The sequence below is a fragment of the Pelodiscus sinensis genome, chromosome 2, assembly GCF_049634645.1.
Source record: "Pelodiscus sinensis isolate JC-2024 chromosome 2, ASM4963464v1, whole genome shotgun sequence".
NCBI classification, from domain to species: domain Eukaryota; kingdom Metazoa; phylum Chordata; order Testudines; family Trionychidae; genus Pelodiscus; species Pelodiscus sinensis.
Genome location: NC_134712.1, coordinates 65520359 through 65540284, shown reverse-complemented (window position 1 = coordinate 65540284; position 19926 = coordinate 65520359).

Below are 19926 nucleotides of genomic sequence, written 5' to 3'. Positions count from 1 at the left end.
CTGTAACTTAAAAAAACCTTAAAAAATGAGTGGTCCTGTAGCACCTTAGGGCACGTCTACACAGCAGTGTTATTTCAGATTAACTGACATTATTTCAAAATAACAAAGAGCAGGTCTACACAGCAAGCTGTTATTTTGAAATAATGTCACACTGGAGGATTTCTTACTATGATTCCTGTAACCCTCATTTCACAAAGAGTAAGAGAAGTCGAAGGAAGAGTGTTCTTCCTTTGAATTCCTGCTGTGTAGATAGCGCCAAGAGCCAAATTAAGCTATTTCGACTTCAGCTACACTACTGACGTAGCTGAAGTTGCATATCTTAATTCAACTTTTGGCCTGCAGTGTAGATGTGCTTTTAGGGTATGTCTACACTAGCCCCCTAGTTCGATGTAAGGAGGCTAATGAGGGCAACTGAAATTGCAAATGAAGCACGGGATTTAAATATCCCGTGCTTCATTAGCATGTTCCCGGATGGTCGCCATTTTAGAAATTGACTAGCCCGAAGTAACTGCCCGCGTCTACATGTGGCAGTGAAACGGGATTCCGAATTAAAGCCCTAAATCAAATTATCTGGTAAACCTCATTGCAGGAGGAATAACAGCTAATTCGATTTAAGGCTTTAATTTGGAGTCCCGTTTCACTGCCACGTGTAGACGCAGGCAGTTACTTTGGGCTAGTCAATTTCTAAAATGGCGACCGGCCGGGAACATGATAATGAAGCGCGGGATATTTAAATCCTGCGCTTCATTTGCAATTTCGGTCACCCTCATTAGCCTCCCTAGATCGAACTAGGGGGCTAGTGTAGACATACCCTTAGAGACTAACAAAAAATACAGATAGTATCATTGGCTTTGGGTTGTGCCCACGACAGCTCATGATTTTATCTATATTTTTTTGTTAGTCTGTCAGATGTTACAGGGCCACTAGTTTTTTTTAAGTGTTTGTTGTAATATGAGTAAAAGAAGTTATACTGGATACTATTTTAAATGAAGGGTTGTATAGTTTTGGATAGTTTGTAATTATGTTAATTTAGTAGATTGCTTGCCATATTCTCAGTGACTTAGAGTTACATGATTAAACCATTAATTATCTAGGAACTGTTACTTCACAAGATTTTCTTATGTTTGGGAATTTAAACTGTTCAGAACTGGCTTTTCAGTTGGATAGTCGATACTGCAACTACAACTGGCACAGAAACTTTCTGCTTAATGTGAAGTAACTGAAGGGAGATGCAGAAGTTTCCATCACTGAGCTTGTGAAAGAGGAGAGCTCCAAAGTCTCAATGAAAATGACAATTATGTTCTTGTGAAACTCATGGATTATTGTTAATAAGTCATGTGGATGGTCTATTTGTTACCAGAAATGTGGGGATAATATTATATTTAAAAGAGGCAGCATGGCCCTCATAAGGCAACAGTAGGGTTCAATTTACCCGTGCTTTGCCCTTTCTAGGGTTGAAAGTCTGTGTAGGTCGCTCAAAGGGTAAAACTTAGATTTACACAAAACATCTTTATCAGTGGTATAGCTACACTCCATCAAATATTTGGGAAAAAATAAAATTTCCTTGCTGGCTTTGCAAGTACCTTTTGGAGGTTCCCAAAATGCTCTTAATGTTGGCTTCTGGGACCAGTATATGTTTCAAGTAATATCAAGAGCTCGTGTGGCAGGGTGCTGAGTGGATAGCCAGTAATCAATTTCTGCCCCTGCAGCCCCAGTCAAGGCTGAATGGTTTGTGGCTGGGTGAACAGCGTTATGCTTGGCTGATAACTGGCAGCCTCATTAGCCAGAGAGCTATAAAGCCTGGGAAGAAGCTGGAAAAAAGGAGGAGGGGAAAGAGGCCAGGCACATTTGGGGTATGTCTATACTACATGACTCCGTCAACGGAGCCATGTAGATGAGCTTTGTAGACATAGCAAAATGAAGCGGTGATTTAAATAATCGCCACTTCATTTACATCAAAATGGCTGCCGTGCTGTGCTGATCAGCTGTTTGTCAGCACAGCACGGTAGTCTGGACGCTCGGAGGTCGACATCAAAAGCCTTTGTCATCCGCCTCAGTAAACCTCATCCCACAAGGCATAATGGGGTGGTCGACAAAGGCTTTTGATGTCGACCGCCAAGCATCCAGACTACCGCTCTGTGCCGACAAACAGCTGATTGGCACAGCGTGGCAGACATTTTGATGTAAATGAAATGGCGATTATTTAAATCGCCGCTTCATTTTACTATGTCTACAAAGTTCATCTACATGGCTCCATCGACGGAGCCATGTAGTGTAGACATACCCTTGGAGATAGCACCCCCTACTCTGTTACTAGTTAGGCCTGCATGTAGTTGGGAACTGGTGGTGGGAAACCTATGGAGAATAAAGAGCCCAGGTGTCACACCAGACTGAAGTGTCCCTGACTCAGTGAAGAAGGGGGCCAAGGGTATGAACCCTGTTACAGCCAGAAATACTCTTTGGTTCCTCACTCTCTGCTGAATAGTGACTGCAGATGCTATTCCAACAACTATTCAGTTTTATTGAAATAAATGTTAATCATGAACTACTTTTTCTCACTGGCCGTGTCCAGACTCAGGGGTTTTTTCGGGAAAAGTAGCCTTTTCCCGAAAAAACTTCCCCTGCGTCCAGACTCAAGCCGCGTTCTTTCGAAATTATTTCGAAAGAACGCGGCTTTTCTTTCGATGGCGGTAAACCTCATTTCACGAGGAAGAACGCCTTCTTTCAAAAGTTCCTCTTTCGAAAGAAGGCGTTCTTCAATGTAAAGAGGCCGTCTTCGAAAGAGAGCATCCAGACTCGCTGGGTGCTCTCTTTCGAAAAAGCGGATTTCTCTTTCGAAAGATCCGCCTGCAGTCTAGACGTGATCTTTCGAAAGAGGCTCTTTCGAAAGATGCTTTCGAAAGAGCCTCTTTCGAAAGAAGCCTGCAGTCTAGACATAGCCACTGTCTTAAATCTCCATTTACTGGTGGACTTGGACTAAGTTTATCCTTGAGAAATGTTTATCCCTAGCTAATGAGGCGAATGTATTTACTACTTTAAGTAAAGGATACTAATACTATGAAATGTTGAGTTAATGGCAATCATGAACTCATTGTAAATCCAGACAGACCCTTTCTCTTTCTTTAGTGGCATTGTAGGAACGTTCTGTTCTCAGTTAACCCTGTGTACATTTGCAGAGCAGGCTAGACTAGGAATAGGATTAAAAATACTTTTGAAATGGAGTTAAGTTAATTTTTAGTTAATATGGTTTGAAGTACTCCTTAAAACCTTTAGCTGGTCATACATAGGCTCCAACATGAGTCTTGCTTTCATGCAAAGCTATACCCACCATGTAAATGGTGCAAAGAGAGGAAAGCTATCTCCACTGGGAAAATGGAGAACTGTGTGATCAGCCAGCCAAACGGGCTCCTCCATTTGACTAAGAGTCATGTTGGGGGTGTTCTGGAATCAGGAAAGGTTGTGGCCAGGTCATGCTGTATTCAGGCATTCCTTAACCAGCATAATTGTCGTTCCGAAGGGAGCTGAATTTAGAGCAGTCCTGGGGCTGTTCTGAGTTCCATCTGGACCTGAAGCTCTTTGTGGATGCTACTTCTCCTCCCTCAGCTGTTTCAAGCAGAGCTGTCATGAAGCTGAGACTTTGGCCCCTTATGGGAAAATAGTTGAGTGCATGTATCCTCTGGAAACAATCCAAGCTTTGCTTTATGCCAAGTGATGAATAACAATATTGTGATATCCCATATAAACACATCACATTGGTGTGACTCTTCATATTTCCTAAATTAGAACTACGGTTATATCCAGGAATTCTCATTTTCTTTTGCAGAATCAGTAATCTTTGAGTTCTCATGATTTACTTTAAAGTAGAGGAAAGGAAACAGTTCAGAAATTTCTCTGCATTCCCCTTGACAGCAGGAAGGCAAACAGTGTCAGTTTTAACAGTAGCTGTCAGAGCTTGGCAAATCCCATTTGTACAACACAATCTCCCTTCCAATATACCACAGCAAAAAGGCCCTGCATTTAAATGTGGTATTAATAGCCCTTTATATGCAAAGCACTGAAGAAGGTTAGCAGAAGGACAAAGAATTAACACACAAAATAAAGACAGAAACCTCTATTTGAGAAGGAAACACTCACTTTTTTAAAAAAAGCACAATAAGAGCGGTATCAAATCATTAGCAGAAGCAGTGTTCCAAAGAGGCAGAAAGAGGTTTTAATATGGGTGTTAAAATGATAAATAGAAGAAGGAAAAAAGGAGAAGAGTGTCAGACATTTGGATTTAAAAGAGAGGAAAAAAAGGCTTGTAGATAAATATGAATCACTGGGAAAAGTACAACAAAGGGAGTCAGTAGAAAAGGTGAACAAAGAGCAAACAGGCAGAAGGCACAGAATCTGATTTGAAGCAGGCAGGGTAGGAGCAGGAGAGGGCATTATATGTAAGAGTGACTTTTAAAGCAGTATTGCAGATGGAAGCCAGTGGAGTAAAAGACAGCAAAGAGAGACTGGTGATAAGGGAAGCCAAACATAAACTATATAGGATTAATTGAGGTGGTTTAAGAGAAGGATTGTGGGAAAACAGTGTAAATTCCATTGACGAAATCAAGTCATGAGTTGATAAATGTGTGGACCTTTTTCATATTAAAAATGAGAGATTTCTAAAAGTGATTATAGAAAATGTCAGTTCTTTGCTCATGATTAGAGCAGCGTTTCCCAAACTATGGGCTGTGGCCCGGTACCGGGCCGCAGGAAAAAACATACCAGGCCTCAGCATGTCTGGTGGCTGCTGGCAGGGCCAACCTTAGGCCTATTCAGTCGAATTGGGCCCCGCACCCCTGAACCCGGAAGTGTCAGCAAGTTACAGAGCCGGGGGCCCTGCTCCACTAATACAGTATGTGGAGCTGGATCTCTCCCCCGGCTTTGCCCGGAGCAGGCCCTGGATGCCTCCTGCTGGCCCCCCTACGCATCCACCCACCCCGCTCCCAGAGCATCCCCCTCGGCTCCGTCCCGTCCCTGCTGTGCACGGCTCCTCTTCGCCGCCTGCTGCTGCTCATGTGTGGCATTGCACATGGGCGGGGAGGACGCCCGGGCGTGATGTGACATCACAGCCTGGGATTTTAAAACTCTTCAGAGGCATGTTGTGGGGCCACGCTGGCGCCGGGTAGGAAATGGGCTTGTGCGGTGGAGGGGAGGAGAGGCGGCGACAGCAGCGGGGGACTTGGGCTTGGGCATAGGTGGGAGGAGGAGAGGAGGCGGCAGCGGGGGAGATTGGGCGGTGGAGGGAGAGGGGTGGAAGAAGGGGCTTGGGCGGGAGGAGGGGAAGGCACCATGGGACAGGGTGCAGGAGAGAGACAAACGCCAAGGAGCCAATTGCAGACAATGAGGGAAATGGCAGGAGGGGAGATGTCAGTGGGAGGGGGGACAGGGTGATGCTGGGAGAGGAGAGGAGAGGGGAAGGGCATTGGGGGCTGGAGGAGGAGGTGCTGGGAGAAGGCTTGAAAAAAGGGGTGGGCATGAGGAAGGCCAGGATGGAGCAAGTCATGTATGAGGGGCAGTAGAGGAATGGGGCAGAGAGTGGTGAGGGGGTGGGTATCAGGGAAAAAGAGGGCAAAGGGGGCAGGGGCAGCAAGGGAAGGGGGAGGCACCAGGAGGGTGCAGGGATAAGGGAAGGTGCAGGTGCCAGGGGATTCTGGGGTGAAGCAGAAGGGCAGACACCTGCAGGGGAGGGACCAGCACCAGAGGAGAGAGGCAGGCGTAGCTCACGTGATCAGAGTGGGGCTACTGGAGGAGTGGGCACAGGGAGGAGAGAAGGGCTGGTGGAGGGCGGCCGGTCGCAGGAGGGCTGAGGGCAGTGAGAAGGGCAGGAGTCAGGACAGCAGAAGAGGGTGAGGAGTTGGGGGGCAGCAGGCACCAGGGGAGGTGATGGAGCAAAGAGAGGAGACATTGCAGCAGAGAGAAAAGGTAAAGGTTTATAAAATATTTATTAATAACTTGGTATGCTGCCCACGGCCAGTTTGTTTGTGCCCCTGCGGTGCAGTTTGGGTTTATGTGGGGATCAACACGTGGCCGGCAAGTGGGAGCTAAAACAAAAAAGTAGTCAGTGTAATGATCTTCTGTTCATATGTGTTTTAGTAGTTAAATTCTTGGACTGTCATTGCTCATGAAAAGTGCTGTAACATGGGTAGAAATTGGGTAAATATTGAATTTTATTAATATCAGCAGAACTGACTTAAATGGGGCCAGTGGGTAGTGTAGTCTTTCTTGCCTTAATCTTTGTATTCATGCCTGTCAGTGTGAGAGAAGCTATTTGTATATATTTGCTTGCATATGCAACCACACTTAAGTTGAGGCCCTCAGCATGTTCTGTAAGTATCAGTGTGGCCCCTGGGGCTTCCAAAGTTGAGTTGCCCTAGCTCATCCCTGACAGGTGTCTGTCTAACCTGGTCTTAAATATATCCAGTGATAGAGATTCCACAATCTCACTAGGCCAGCGTTTCCCTGTGTGGGGGGGGGGCGGGGTGGGGGGGGGGGGGGGGAGAAGCGGCCACCGAAAGGAGGGCTGGACATGGGCAGTGGGGCTGGCCAAGGGAGATTGGGAGAAGATGCGGGGGAAAACTGGCTGCCCAGGAGGGGGTTGGGGGAAGTGGGGCTGGCCAGAGGCTCAGCGGGGGGAGCAAAGGGGGAGGAATGATTCGGCCTGCGGGGAGTGGGACTGACCCGGCCATATGTAGATCTTGGGGTGCTGTCCCTCTTCTCCCTTCCCCCCCACAAAGCATAAGTTAGTCCGGCCCGGGGATTCTATTGCCCCCCCCCCAACCACACACACCTCGAGTAGTTGCGAACTGGCTGGCTGGTAGACACACTCATGCAGCCTGAGCACATTTACCAGCCAGGCAGTTCAAAACTACAAACGGATACATCTAGTAATAATAAAACTTACCTAATGAGAAAATACCAGACATGTTATATGTCTGGTATTTTCTCAGTTTGTTTTTTATGTGTTTATATTTTTGGGCTGCAAAAAACAGTACTGAAAAAAAAAGGGTTCCAACTAAAGTAAAAAGTTTGGGAAACCCTGATCTAACCAGCTTTCTGTCTGTCTTACAGTCCATTTATCCAATCCATATTCCTTAATTTGCTGGCAAGAATATTGTGGGTGACCATATCAAAAGCTTTGCTAAAGCTGGCACTGGGGGTTTTGGGAGGACCAGAAACAACTTATTTGAATATTCATCATTTGATTAATGAATATGCAAATATGCAAATGAACATTACTGGTCCTCCAAAAGTTCGTGAATGGATTTACTGGTCCCCGTGTCAAAAAGTTTGGGAACCCTTGGGTTAGAGCATGGTATAATGCAAATACAGATGCAATGTCTTCATTAGTAGCTTCTAGGGCTAGGAGTCTCTGTGCTTAAATAAATATTTGGGGAACGGAAAGAATGCATCAGATGCATGCACCTTATGCACTGTGAGTGCTTTCAGGAAGCAAAAGTATTTCACCTGCAAAAACTGTCCCCCCATATGAGGGACTGGCTGACGAAAGGCTGGAAACCTGGGACAAAACAACCTTAATCACTAAGGATCCACATCTGGGTATGGCCCAGATGATTTTCCTATAAAGAGCAGTAGGAGGCTACAGTGAGGGGGAAAGTGTTTGAGGAGATAAGAGACCTGGCAGACCATTAGCAAGAAAGGACTGGGTGTGACACAAGAGAGCAAATGAATAGACTTTATTTTGGGACCCTGAGTTTTATTTTTGAGTTTATTTTTATCTGAATAAACCCAGAAGTCAGGAAGGGGTTTAGAGAATGGACAAACAGGGTGGAACATTTTTAGAAGCTCTTTGAGGAAGAAACTTAGGCAGGCTGTCTGTGGTGACCTCAAGCCTGAAGAGGGTGTGTGTGCTTGGAATATGTTTTTGTGTCCATTTTGACAGTCATACAGCAGCTGTGACATCAATAACTTTTTGTTTTGTACCTCTTTATTTTAACCGATGGTTAGCAATATCTCACTAAAACAGTATGTGAACTCAGTAAAGAGATCAACATTTTCAATAATAGTAGCTTAATGTTAGGACCTTACATCTATATTTATATACTCATAGGTACCTTGATTTCCAAGGGTGCTGAGATTCAGTAGTTTGTAAAGTCAGGACAATTAACTTGTTGCTTAAGTGCTCTTTCAGAATCTTGACAAGAGTATTTATTACTGAGCAAAACTCAAATCACTGCTGCACTTTCAATTATAGAAGTGTAGTGATGTATAAACAGGGAAGAAACCTTGAGAGGTCATCTGATCCAGTCCCTATGTGGAAGCCTTGCAAAGTGTACCTAGAGCAGGGGTCTGCAACCTTTTCAAACCAAAGAGCCAAACTACAATGCAGTTCAGAACAAGTGGTCAACAAAGAGCTGTATAAGAATGCCCATTTGCATGACTGAAAATATACAACTTAATAGTATTGTAATTGAACTAATGATTAACAATAGCACAAATGAAACATTGTATTCTCAGACTTTATTTAATGCATCTTTTCACACACTTCTTTGAAGTTTACATCGTAACTGGTCAAATCCAGCTGCATGCATGCATTCAGGCTGTCTTCTGTCAGTCTTATGGCAGGGAGCTGAAGATGTGGGCTGTAGGAGTTTGGGGATGTAGGGATATGAGAGGTTCAGTTGTGTGATGGGCTCAGGGTTGGTATGTCTGTGAGGAATGCAGGAGTGTTCAAATGATGCAGCCAAATGAGCTTGTTGTCCTGGATTCATTTTTAAATAAAGTAAAATATGTCCAACACAAAAGATTTCAACATTGTCTTTATTTATGGCAGGAATGGGGAACCTGATCCACAGAGACATCAGTTGGGGACCACACAAGTGAAAAGAAAAAAAAAATCCCTCTAAACTCCCCCAGCCCTCACTCATGTGGCCCCCAATTGAAATATTTTACTCCCTTGGGCAGGGCAGGATTGCCAATGAATGGGATAAGGATGGGGGTGCAGGATCTGGGTGGGAGATGGAGTGTAGGAAGGGTGAGGGTGTGAGGTGTTGGTGGGAGGTAGGATGTAGGAATAGGCTGGGGGCAGAGTGTCTGGCTTAGAGGGCAGGAGTGGGCTGGGGGCAGACAGTCTAGGCAGGAGTGGGCTTGGGGGCAGGATGCCTGGGTAGGGGGCAGGAGCAGGCTAGGGTCAGTGGAGTTAAGTGAAGGGGTGGGAGTGCAGGGTTTTGGTATGATGGGGTAGAGGGGCACTTACTTGTTTTTCTGCCATGTCGCAGGAACAGTGCACCACAGCCTCCTGCTTCTCCCATTTGCTGGAAGGAAGCTTCCAGAAAGAATTCATAGGGGAAGTTTCCAGGAAGTGTGTTCTGAAGAAAGAAAAGGGCAGTGTACACAGAGCCATTTTTCTGTTCTGCTTGTTCTCTGCACACTGAGGGAAGAAAAAGGGCAGTGCACAGAGCCATTTTTCGCTCCACTTATTCCCCGTATGCTGGATCCAGTGGGGAAGCTCAGGGCTTTCTCCTCCCATGTTGTCCCCGCACAGTAAGCCAGTGCTGGTGTTCCAATCTTGCGGGAAGCCATAAGGCGGTAGTGCCAGCACAGGGTACCTTTTGCGAGCCAAAGGTTGCTGACCCCTGATTTAGACTATCCTAAAAGATGTTTGTCTAACCTTTTCTTAAATTCCAATAACTAGGATTCCACAACCTTTTTTAGAAGCCTGTTCCAGATCTTAACTATCCTTACAGCTAGATTAGATATTAGGAAAAAAAAATCTAAATCTCCCCCTGCTGCAGATTAAGATGAAAACGGCTTGTTTTACCAGCGGTGGATATGGAGAACAACTGATCACCAGGCTGTTTATAACCGTATCTACCCTATTTGAAGACTGTTTTTCAGGGTCATCCTCCTCAAGATGAAATATATCCAGTTTTTTTTTTAATCTTTCCTAAGAGGCCAGGTTTTCTAACTCTTTGATCATGTTTGATGTTCTCCTTTGGATTCTCTCCAGTTTGTCCATACCTTTCCTGGGTGTGATGACCAGAACTGGACTCAGTACTCCAGTTGAGGCCTCAAGAATGCCATATAGAGAAGCCCTTTCAGGAAGAAACTCCCATGCCTTACATATGACACTCCAATTAATATATTCTAAAGTGGTATTAGCTTTTTTTCACAACAATTAATATATTCTAAAGTGGTATTAGCTTTTTTTTTCACAACTGCATTCCATTTAGGAACCATTATAATCAAATCCTTTTCGGAAAGACTACTAGCCTGCTGTTATTCATTTTGATGTTTCCTTCCTAAATGTAGGACTTTGCATTTGTCTTCGTTGAATTTTATTTTGTTGATTCCAGACCAATTCTCCAGTTTTTAAAGGTCATTTTGGGCGTGTCTACACAGCAGGTCTTAACTCGAAATAAGCTACACAAATTGACCTATTGTAATTGCTTATTTCAAAATAGCTTATTTCGAAATTGGTAATGTCTACACAGAACTTATTTTGAAATAGAACACTCTTCCTACAACTTCCCTTACTCCTCGTACAATGAGGGTTACAGGAGTTGGAGTAAGAAGTCCTCCAGCTTGACAGTATTTCAACATTATTTCAAAATAACTGCCTGCTGTGTAGACGCAGACAAAGTTATTCTGAAATAATGTTTCTGTGTAGACATACTCTTTGAATTCTAATTCTGTCCTCCAGAGTGCTTGCAACTCTCCAGGTTGGTGTCAGCTGCAAATTTTATAAGCATACACTCTGTTCTATAATCCAACATAAGAACCCCCATACTGGATCAAACCAAAGGTCCATCTAGCCATCTTCCATTGTCCATCTTCTGACAGTGGCCAATGCCAGGTTCTCCAGAGGGAATAAACAGAACAGATAATCATCAAGTGATCCCTCCCCTATCACCCATTCCCAGCTTCTGACAAACAGAGGGTAGAGACACTCTTCCTACCCACACTGGCTAATAGCCATTGATAGATCTATCGTCATGAATTTATTTAGTTCTTTTTTGAACCCTGTTAAAGCCCTGGAGGATAGATCCATTAATGGCTATTAGCCAGGGTGGGTAGGAAGAGTGTCATTCCAAATGGTTCTAATACTTTTTGTTGCCCTTCTCTGAACTTTTTCCAATGCCAAGATCTTTTTTTGAGATGAGGCAACCACATCTGCACACAGTATTCAAGATGTGAGCATACCCTGGATTTATATAATGGAAATAAGATATTCGGCCTTATTCGTTATCCCTTTTTTAATTTTTTCAAACATTTTGTTTGCTTTTTAAACTGCTGCTGCACATTGAGTGGCTGTTTTCAGAGAACTATCCACAATGACTTCAAGATCTCTCTGAGTGGTAGCATCATTTTATTTGTATAGTTGGGATTATGCTTTCCAGTGTGCATTACTTTGCATTTATCAACATTAAAATTCATCTTCCGTTTTGTTGCTTAGTCACCTAGTTTTGTGAGATCTTTTTGAAGCTCTTCACAGTCTGTTTTGGACTTAACTATCTTGAGTAGTTTGGTGTCATCTGCAAATTTTGCCACCTTACTGTTTACCCCTTTCTCTAGATCATTTGTGAATATGTTGAACAGGATTGGTCCCAGTACAGACCCTGTTACCGCTCTCCATTCTGAAAACTGACCATTTATTTCTACCCTTTGTTTCCTGTCTTTTAACCAGCTCTCAATCCATGAGAGGATCTTCCCTCTTTATCCATGACAGCTAAATTAATCCAAGTAATTAATGAAAATAGTGAATAGTACTGGACTCAAGACAGATTTCTTGGGATCCTACTAGATATGCTCCCCGCACTATGATAGTAAACCACTAAAACACTTTGAATATGTTATTTTATCCACCCATTGTATACACACTTCATAGTAATTTCATCTTGATCACATTTCTCTAGTTTGCTTATGAGAATGTCATGTGAGACTGTGTCAAAAGTCTTAAATCAAGATATATCATGTCTACTGTTTTTCTCCATCTTTTAGGCCTGTCAAAGAAGGAAATCAGACATGATTTGCTGTTGGTAAGTCCATCCTGGCTATTACTTAATGCCCTATTGTCCTCTAGGTGCTTAAAAAATGGGTTAATTATTTTTTTCAGTGTTTTCAGGTAGCAAAGTTAAGCTGACTGTTCTATAGTTCCCTGGGTTGTCTTTGTCCCCCTTCATAAAGATAGACACTGTGTTTGTACTTCTCCCATCCTTTGAAATCTCAGCCATTCTCCATGAGTTCTCGTGCCCTGCGCTGGCTGCTCCTCCTAGCAGTTATCTCTCTGCAGGCGTGCATCTACACTGCACCGTTATTTCAAGATAACAAGCATTATTTCAAAATAAAAATGTGAGCATCTACATAACCATTCCGTTATTTTGAAATAATTTTGAAATAACAGATGGCTTATTCCGAAATCTGTAAACCTCATTCTACGAGGAATAATGCCTATTCCAAAATAGCTATTTTGAAAGAAGGCAAAACCCCGAGCCGGAAAAAAGTGGCAGCCATGTTCATGCAAATGCCGCGGGGGAAATTTAAATCCCCCACAGCATTTGCAATTCCGACTGGTCTCATTAGCATCCCTTTTCTGGAAAGGGGTGCCAATGTAGACACAGCCCTGCTGTTTTGAAATAGCCCCTCACCAGGGCCATTCTAATTTATTCCTCCTGAATGCCTTCTGGGGCTCTAAATCAAGATAGCACGTCTACATTAGGGAAGCCTGCCTCAGGCTAATTTTGTGGCTTCCCTGCAGAGTAGACGCGCTATTTCGGAATAATAGCTTTTTCAAACCTGAAAGTTAGAACACACAGGCAGACCCACGTACCTGTGCAAAACTCCATTGAGTCTGCCTTCATGTTGTAGGATCAAGGCTAGAGAGGAAGACAGGGCCACTGCCTTGAAGTGTATACAAGTTTGGGTCTCAAGCCTATAAACACTTCAGCGTGTCTCTGACTACACACACAACTAGTCCCCTGAGCAATTCACATATATAAGGTTGCTAATGTGGAAATATTTTCTGGATCAGGGCCTAAATTTACTAGTTCCTTGTGATATGGTATTAGGCACATAGCATGTATACCATACTAAGGAAGTTCAAAGGGGCTTCTTCTTTTAAACTGTTGACCTTCCATTTTTGAACTAAACATCATTTTCCCCCCCAGGCTTTCATGTCTGAGACATGAGAGATCCACTTGGATATTTTCCCAGTGGTGAGACAATAGTAGGAGTTTAGGAAAGTAACCTCAGACATGGTCTAGCAATCCTTACTCAAGCAAAGCTCACATTTCACTGCTGGAAGGAAATGCAGTCATGGTGTAACAGCGAGGCTACATAATTTAGGACAATAGTTCTAGAATATTTTATCCAGTTAAAGCTACAGTGAGAAATTAGGCCCTGAGACTGCTAATGAGAGGATATCGGGGACAATGAAGTTAAGAGTGCTCCATGTGAGTGCAACAGTCCACCTATATGCTATCAATTGTAGGATCAGACCTTTAAGCAGTAGAAGGTATGCTGTGTGGATTAAGACTATTGAAACAGGGTGTGCTATATGTAAGGTTAAAATTTAGTCATGGGTATTTTTTTTTAAAAAGTCATAGACAGGTCAAGGCAGTAATCAAAAATTGTACTATAGACCCTGACTAAATCCTGAATACTCCAGAGCTGCTGCTGATGCTTGGGAGTGGGGTGGGAGAGGGATGGTGGCACCCATCCCAGGATCACTGCTGGTGCTCTAGGGCAGGGGGCAACTTGGTGTTCCTGGGTGAGAGTTGGCCTGGCTCAGGACCATCACTGTGGCTTGGGAGAGGAGGCAGCAGCACATAGACTGAGACTTCTATTGATGTTCCAGGGCAGAGAGTGCTGGAAGGGTGGGGTGGTGCATGGCCTGAGACCTTTGTTGGTGCTCTGGCAAGGAGATAGCCCAGGACGAGGAAGTGGGTGGCAGCGTGTGGCCTGGGACATCTGCTGGTGCTGGAGGGGGGATAAGGAGGAGGAGGAAGCTGGGCATGGTGACCTGAGACTGCCCCAGTAGCAGCTTGTGGGGCTGGCCCGGGGGCCACCCAAACTGTTCGGACATCCCTGGAGTCAGTTGCAGTGGCCCCTGCAGAAGTCAGATAAAAGTCATGTAATCCATGATAGACTTGCAGCCTTAGCTGTAACTTCTGAACTGCTAGGTCTAATCTCTTTTCACAGACCCTTGTGTGGCTAGAAACATCTAGGATGCAGATACTTGTGGATAGACATTGAGATCCACAGGGCTCTGATTCAAAGAGTCACTGCAGCCAAAGGAGAGGAGTGTGGTAACATTGCACCTGTGAGCTAGTGCCCTGCGTCAGCAGCTGCTCCTGGCAACACGTCTGCTCCATCCCAACCTTGCTTTAGTGGTAGGGATCATGATGGGTAATTAGCAGAACACAGTGTGGTGCTTTGACTGAAAGATCTAACATGATCTGGGGATGTATTACAATAACCACTGCTGATTACTGTGGCAAGCTCTGATGCCCACATTTCAAGGAGGATTTTGATAAACTGGAGCGAGTGCAGAGAAGAACCATAAATATGTTTAAAGGATAAGAAACCACGCCTTAGAGAGAGACCGACCCAATGAGCTCAATCTATTTAACTTAACAAAGAGACGGTTACCATAGTATTGGAGTGCCTTCTGGTAGTGTATTAATGCAACAGTCACTTATTTTTTGTGTGTGGCTGATAGGAATATCTGATGCTCCACAGTTTTGATTCCTTTTTTACCAGGAGCATTGTATAATATATATACTCTCTCACACACCTCTGCCATTAGTGTGATCAATGGAGACCCATTATTCAGGGATAAATCCTATTAATAATCCAGCTATGTGGTCCAAAGTTGCATGGTGCAAGAAAACCTGCCCAGGTTTTCTCAGGATCATCTCTTTTATGAGGAACCAGCCCTAAGATTGCTCAGTACACCCCGCCAGCTATGCAGTTTTATGGGGTCATGATCATCCTGGATGTCTTGGTTGTTTGTACTTCAAGTGGTGGCAACGCTAACAGTGGCTGGGAAGTTGGAGATGTCTGCACAACTACTAGTGTGGATTTAAAGATGTCCATTTACTTTCACTGTACATATAGCATATGAGCGTGCCTGCTCCAAAGAGCTGAAAAGACTAAAGATAACAGGTGTCTGAGACAAAAAATGGGGATAGGGCTGGGGTTAAAGGCAATGGGATAACAAAAATGATGGTACCTGCATAACTTCTAGCCAATCAGGAGCGGTAATTGCAATTTTGCACCTACCTAGCTCTCATTATATTATAGTATTCTGCATGCATTACCGCAGTGTGTGTGTAAAGACGAACTTTGCCATCAGTTATTTTTCCCTCTATGACATAGCTGGAAACCACTAGATAATATTCATTTAGTGATGGTCCCTGTTAATAAACTTGCCTGTTATCTTCAGTGAAGAAATTAATAAGGTCACTGTGCAGTTAAAATCCACAATATGGCATATTTTAGGAACAAAAGTACTGAGCATATTGGATTGGATTAGACGCTACAATGGATACAAATGGTAACTGTTTCTGCAGGCAAAAATATAAGCAGGCAATCAAATGGCATAATGGGTAGAAGTTTTCCTGATTGGCTATCCACCCACTCAGGGATTTACAATACTCTGTGTCAGCATCATATATGAGTCCCTAATGCGTGGTCCTTATAGGATACACAGGACTCATGCTCTTCTGAGACTAAGCATTCCTATCTTCATAAGAACATATCTGAAACTATAGAATCATTTGCAAACTGAAAGAAATTTGGCTGCAGTATCTTTGTGATATTGGGAAAATTAAGCTAAAACGCTGGACTTGTGCTGTGCATTCTCTCCCAGTTCATCAAGGTAAATTGCATTGTGGTGAACATGGTTAATCCTAAAAGTACACACACACCTGATAACCTGCTTGCACCTCAGGCTAGGAAAGAGGATATTACATAATTGGTGAGAAAATAGAAGAAAACATTATTTGCCTGTCTCAAGACTTACTGCTTGTGTTTTCACAATTAAAAGCTCTATTAGTGTTGATTTAAGCCTTTCACATCATCAGGCTATCATACTGTGTCTCTAGCTGCCAATTTTTGTAACTACATTACAGTAGTGAGCAAATCCCTATACAAAACAAGTTAATTGTTTCATATTAGAAAATCCACATCATAATATAGTAATATATTTTAGTTACTGTGAAATATGTAAGATTATTAAACATGAGAATGGTGTCCACTTCAGGATTAAATACTTCAGAAGGATCAAGTCAAGTAAAAATAGAATAACTTTAATTTTCATCAGATGTATTTCTGCAGAAAAAGTGAAAATTCCATAGTGTTCTCAGTAAAGTTCAGCTCATATAGCTAAAAATATGCACCTAATACTTCCTTCCCCTTTTCTATTTAAAGAAAAAAGTTATTTTTGATAGCTTTTTTATTTTTTAAATTGTGAAGGCATCTTTTATGAATTGCAGGGTTTTTTCCTCACTTTCTCATGCTTTTTAGAAAAATCAGTACTTGAACATTTTGGCAGAGAGTCACAAAACCTAAGCACCATCTTTTGAGTTGAAGCTTCTTAGAAAAATGAAAACACAATTTCTGATCTTAAAATAGGCTCAAGGGTGTCTGTCAAAATTTTCAAATCAGGCTTCCTTTAGTTATCTCAAATTAGACAAGCAAAAATTCAGTTATGAAAATCTTGGCCATAAATTAGAATTACAAATAGAAATACTGTGCATTCATGTAATTACATTATTTTTAAAATGCTCCATTCTATGATTTCTTCTGGCAGAATAACTGAATTTAGTAAAAGACATATATGCCCTGTAGTATAATTTGATTTCTTTTCTTGCATCTATACAGGTAGCATCCTTTGTTAATGGACTGTTTTTCACTGCTGATAGAGGCCACCCACTGTGACTGTTTATCCTGACTCATGTACCTCCATGTAGGCGACATTAGTCTGTAATCCAAATGGAATTTTTATTTAATTAAACCAAAGTCTGCTGATCCCATGCCAGCAGGTGTAAATTGAGGAAATGGTCGAGCTGATGATAGCTCAGGGGCTAGCAGGCTCCAGAGCTAAATACTCAGCAAGATTATTGTTAGGTGACTTCACTAATTGAGGATAAGTTTATCCAACCTCAGGGCATCACTAATGACAAATTATAACCAACTAGCTTAAAAAGTTGTGGACGGATAAAGTATAGAACAAACATAAAATAGAGACAAAACCTATACAGAAATAGCATATAGAACTTCCATATTTGCAAAACCTCCAAAACCCTTGTACTTCACCTTTTTTATTTTAAGATGGTGAAGAAGTCTTTGAAGGTCTTTATGACCTCAGAAATAGAAACCACATTGACTCCCAACTAAATACTTTATTAATTCTTTGTGTCAAATAGTGTGGCTCTTGGCTTCTTAAACGTTTTATCTTCCATCTGCACCAGTTATCATTTTCTTGTTTTCAACAAAATCCAAGTTGAAAGCAGAAAAATGTCTCGGTTGAAGAGCTAATGGTTAATAAAAGTCATTTTAAAAGCCCCACAAAGCTTCTTCAATACAAAATGTGTCATTTGGAGTTATTTGGCGAGGTCTCCCCTTCCACTCCCCCAAAAATAGGTTAAATGTTATAATCCTTAAAAGAAAGAAATGTAATTGCCATGAAAAATTATTCACTTGATCTACAATATCTTATTCTATTATGTGAGGAAAAAAAGCATTTTCTAGTTCCTCCTTTATAGTCTTTCACTATGGCAAATTTTGGGATGGGCATCTTAAACCAGAGAAACTGAATACAGCCTAACCAGGTATGTCTGAGATGACAGAGACATCCCCAAGAATTGGGAGCTCAGAAATTTTTCCAAAATGCACATTTCTTTTTTCTCTACATCGTCTTCAACATATATAGCAAGCATATTAAAACATTTTTGTTTCCATTGCGTAGGTATTGAATCAACACCATTGTCACAAAGAAGGAGTTTATATTGTATATTGTCTGTATATGCTTAACACATTTAATATATGCATTCTGTTTCATCCACTGAGAGTAATACCACAGTGGAAAACAGTCATTTAATATGTGTTTACAGAGGTGTTTGTGGTGAATACTAAATGCAAAACAGGAAACTCTGAAATCCTTTTTATTGTGGGTAGTGAAAGTCCAGTTTTGAATAGTGCCAAAGCATGCTTTCTTTGAGATTTCTTAATTTAGTCCCTAGTTCATCCAAGCACTTAAACATGTTTAAGGTAAGGATCACAGGATGACTGCCTAAAGCTGGGCAACTCAGTTTTGGAAGCCCAGGGGCCACAATGATACCCACAGCACATGCTGAGGGCCACAACCTAAGTGTGGTTTCATGTACATGGAAATATACATGCAAATAGCTTTTTTCACACTGATGGGCATGAATACAAAGATTAAGGCAAAACTACACAACACGCAGGCCCCATTTAAGTCAGTTCTGCTGATATTAATAAAATGCAATATTTACTAAATTTCCACCCATATGACAGCACTTTTAATGAGCAATGACAGTCCAGGAATTAAACTACTAAAATACCAACCCAAACTGCACCGTGGGCCGCAAACAAATGGACCTCAGGCTGCATATGGCCCACGGGCTGCATGTTGAGTAGACCTGTCCTAAAGGCTTCATTCTAGTAGCCCAGGAAAAGGCCTAAGTACAGGGTAATGGCTGATGGGGAAGCAAAGAGGTGGGCATGATGTTGGAAGCCTGTGTAAAAAGTCTGCTGCCCTCTGATCAGCTCTTAAAGGAACACTCTGAGGTAGGGTCACCTTCTTTTCAAATGGCAAAAGAGGGACACATGTAGGAGTCCCGTCCCCTCTGTGGCCCCACTCTGCTTCATCTTCTGAACCTCTACCCACAGCTATACCATAAGTAGGAGCCAGGCTGATGTGAGGAGCCGAGACCCATCACCTACCCTGGGCAGGTGGAAAGCCTCTGTTCTTGCCATCCAGGACAGGTGGAGGGTCCAGGGCTCTCCACAGCAGCCCAGGCTTCCTGGGCAACTCTTACCATGGCCGGGCTCCAGTTCTGGCTTCTGGGCTGGGAGGGGTAGAGGAACAGGGAGTTAGGGCTTTGTGGTGAGAGGTGGGCTAAGTCCCACCTCAGACTTGCACACCTGGAAAAGGCTGGCCTCTCCCCTGAGGCTTGGGCAGGCATGGAGTGATGTGGCAGGGAATCTGGGACAACTACTATCATTCAGCCCAGGACTGGAACACCATTTTGGGACTGTCCCGCCCAATCTGGGGAAGATGGGCTAATGTGGCTGTCAAGCCATAGTAGCTGCTGATTCTCAACTGGTAGTGGTGGGTAGAGAAGGATTCCACTGAAATGCTTTAAAGAAAGTGGAATGGCTGCTAACAATGGCCTAAACTGTGGCTCTGTCACAAGCCTTCTGAAGAGTGGCATGGCATTTTACTGCTGCAGGAGCAGACTGGGAAGCAGATTGACACTCAGTGATAGACTGGGTTCCAGTTTCCCTGTGTGTCAGTAAAGCGTGTGTGAGGAAGATACATACATTGTGCAAGCCCTGTGCGGTAAACACCCCCTAGAATGGTGATACATTGTGGGAAGTGGAGTCAAGGATCTCTGTGTAGTCAAAGTTAGATCTCTGTTCTGTTTTTGGGACAGTGCAACTAGGTACTGCCCATTACTTAAGGGAGATTACAAGGTGCTCTAGGTATTTGACCTCCACACAAGATCTCCATACAAGCTCTCTCTCTTTGCTGCTTTATTCGATTCCATCACAGCAATTTCTCCAACCTTATTTTCTCCAGTGAGAAAAATATTATGTTTGTTGCAGTGCTTTCACTAGTGTTGGTTACTTTGTTAAGTCCGCAAGTCTATTCTTGGAGCAAAGATTGTTCCAGGGAACTAGTTATTG